The sequence below is a fragment of the Pteronotus mesoamericanus genome, unplaced genomic scaffold, assembly GCF_021234165.1.
Source record: "Pteronotus mesoamericanus isolate MK-2021 breed Mesoamerican mustached bat unplaced genomic scaffold, CSHL_Meso_final contig_66, whole genome shotgun sequence".
Classification (NCBI taxonomy): domain Eukaryota; kingdom Metazoa; phylum Chordata; class Mammalia; order Chiroptera; family Mormoopidae; genus Pteronotus; species Pteronotus mesoamericanus.
This window is the reverse complement of record NW_026555230.1, coordinates 269,668-272,829: the sequence shown is the minus strand read 5'-3', so window position 1 is coordinate 272,829 and position 3,162 is coordinate 269,668. Positions and strand designations below refer to the sequence as shown.

The 3,162-nt window shown below is 55.2% G+C and overlaps 1 pseudogene; it reads left to right on the top strand.

Moving 5' to 3' along the window:
- Nucleotides 1-1,853: 1,853 nt before the first annotated feature.
- Nucleotides 1,854-2,943, top strand: LOC129077414 (melanoma-associated antigen 8-like; annotated as a pseudogene).
- The last annotated feature ends 219 nt before the right edge of the window (nt 2,944-3,162 follow it).

Sequence of the window (3,162 nt, the reverse complement as noted above, 5' to 3'; positions counted from 1 at the left end):
GACATAGAATTTTGAGACTTTAAAGTTCTTTTGGCAACTGTGACGAGGAAATATTGATGTTTCCAATCAAGACATTTTGGTGAGCTCCACAGATAACTTAGATAAGTTTACAGAGCCTTCTTCTAAGTAAAGGCAATGAATTCTCCTACTGGTGGATTTATTTAAATAAAATATGCTTACTTTAAAAAAAGAAGAAGAAGAAGAAGAAGAGACCCCACAGCAGCAATCGGTCCCCTGTCCTCGCCATCGGGAGTCCCCAGGCAGGGTGCCTGGGTGGGACATGCTCTCCCTTTCCACATGCTTGCTTCTTGTGAGGGTTTCTCACTGAGGACAGCTAGTCAGGGTGAATTCAGGTCAACAGGAGTTCTGTCCATGCCTAGCCAGGAAGAAAGGCAAGCATCTCGTGGACAGACTAAGGGGACTCTACTCAGAACAGATGGGCGCAGGCCCTGCTGCCAGTCGTGGGGGAACCTGGGCAGACTTGGAGCAGGTGGGGCTCCTGTTCCCATTTGCCTCAGAGCTCTCAGGAAGGTGAGGTCCTTAGTCTGAGAGGACCATGTCCCCGGGATATATACTTGGTCAACAGAGAGAGGAGTCCCACATCCTGCCAAGAATCAAGGTGAGGGCCCAGAGGGAGGAGTGGGGGTGTCCCACTTTTCAGAACAAAAGTGGGCTCCACAGATGGTATCTGCCTTGCTCTGAGTGTTAGCCTTGAAAACCCCAGCCGGAGCCCCTTCTCATTTCCAGATCAGCGCTCTCGGGGCCGGGGGGCTGTGTTCTGAAGGTCTGGACTCAGGTCAACTGGGGCGGGATTCCAGGGCTTGCCAAGAATTAAGGTGAAGAATGAGGGGAACCAGAGCACATGAGAACCAAGACCTACCCTGCCCCTTCTGTCAGCCATGGGGAAACTCAGAATGGTGCATGGTTTGGCTCAGCTCTCTTCCTCTTCTGGTATCTATCGGAGGTGCATCCTAAGCCTAAGTAGAGTGGGCTCACTCAGCAGAGTGAGTTGTCCGGGGCCCTGCAGGGTGTCATGGTGAGGAAACGATTGGAACCTTAGCCCAAGGCAGATGGACCCAAAACTTCGGTCACCTCTTCTTGATCCCATGGGAGGCCCTGGGCAAGTGTGACCAGAAGTGGAGCCCCCTCATTTTCTTCTCTTCGGGGTCAAGGATGTGTGGTCTTATTCTGAGAGTTGAGCCTCAGGCCCGCGGGAGGCGGGTGAGGGGCCAGGCGCTGGCAGGGGAAAGGTGAGGATCCTGAGTGCACAACGAAGGGACCACCCACCCAGAACAGAGGGGACCGCACAGAGTTCACCACCACTCCTGTCGGCACTGTGGTCCCGGGTCTGTGCTTGCCATCAGCATGCTGAGGTGCCCCTTCGATTCCTCTTACAGGGGCTCCAGGTTCCAGGAGGCTAAGGCTTTGGTCTGAGCTACATATTCTCGGGTCACAGAGCAGTGGAAGGCCAGGCAGTGCCGGGAGTAAAGGCGAGGTGCCCACCCTGAAAATGTACGCTGGGGTCCCCCCCACCCCAGATCAGAGGGGACCCCGCTGCACCTGACACCTCCATACCTCACCGTCAGCCCCAGAACCGTGGGCTCTGCCTTCTGTACTCTGAGCAGTCATCACACTTCCTACTTCAGGTTCTTGGTGGACAGGCTGATCAGGAGTGACCCCTGTGAGACCCAAGAGCACCGGTAAAGAGGGGACCTGTAAGTTGCTTTTGTCAGGGCCGCCTAGGGTGCGTTTCTCAGGTGACGCTTCCCTCACTCCCCCTCTCCCGCAGGCCTGTGGGTCCCCATCGTCCACCTCCTGCCCACACTCCAATAGCTGTCCCACCAAGAGCCACCATGCCTCGCTATCAGATGCGTGAGCTCTGCAAGCTTGAGGAAGACCACCAGGACCCAAGAGAGGCCCAGGGCCTGGTGGAGGCGCAGCTGTTTGGGGATGGGGAGAAGGAGGCCGTGTCTCCCTCCTCCTTAGCTTCCTCCCCCTCAGTCCTGTTTCCAGACAGCCTGGAGGAGGTGGCTGCTGCTAAGACACCAAGTCCTCTCCAGAGCCCTCAGGGTGCCTGCCCTCCCCTGCTGTGCCATGGCAGCCCCTCCATGGAGCCAATCTGAAGATGAGGGCTCCAGCAGCCAAGAAGAGGAGGTGCCCAGCCGGTGGGAGGTCCCGGAAGATGCCAATTCCATGGTCAAAAAGGTCCAGCAGTTGAAGATGACAGAAATGGTGGAGTTCCTGCTCCTGAAGTGTTGTGCAAAGGAGCCCACCACAAAGGCAGAAATGCTGAGTCGCATTGTCAGAGAGCACCAGGACCACTTCCCTGAGATCTTGAGCCAAGCCTCACAGTGCATGCAGCTTGTAGTTGGCATTGATGTGAAGGAAGTGGACCCAATGACCACTCCTATGTCCTGGTCACCACCCTGGGCCTCACCTGTGATGGGATGGTGAGCGATGGGCACAGATTTCCCAACACTGGCCTCCTGGTCACACTTCCGTGGGTGATCGCCATGGAGGGCGATTGTGCCACTGAGGAGGAATTCTGGGAGGCGCTGGATGTCACGGGGGAGCATGACGGGAAGGAGCACTGGATCTATGGGGAGCCCAGGGAGCTCATCCCCAGAGTCTGGGTGCAGGAACAGTACCTGGTGTACCGGCAGGTACCCAATAGGGATCTTGCACGCTACAAGTTTCTGTGGGGTCCCGGGGCCCATGCTGAAACCAGCAAGTTGAAAGCCCTCAAGTCTTTGGTCAGGGTTAATGCCAGGGATCCCAGTTCCTTCCCATCTCTGCCTGAAGAGTCTGAGAGTGATAAGGCAGAGGGGGCCAGAGCCAGAGTTGCATCCAGGCACGTCTCAGGCCCATGTTCAGTAGCTTCGCTTGCTCGGTGTGAAGCGAGGCTCATTCTCCACTCTGCGTTTGAGGAGTGAGCAGTTCTAGGTAGTGAGGCTCAGGGCGAGGTGGGGGAATAAGGGCTGCAGCATCATTTGATTTCTGTTCTCTGTAATGGCTTAGAATTTGATCTTTTTATCCTTTGGGAACTTTTCATATGCCGTTCCTTTTAATAGAAGGTTTAATAAGCTTCACCACTCAAGTTTGTGAATGGCATTGGTCACACATGTATTTGTACTTGTCCTGGTTGGTGATCCTGAACTAGAT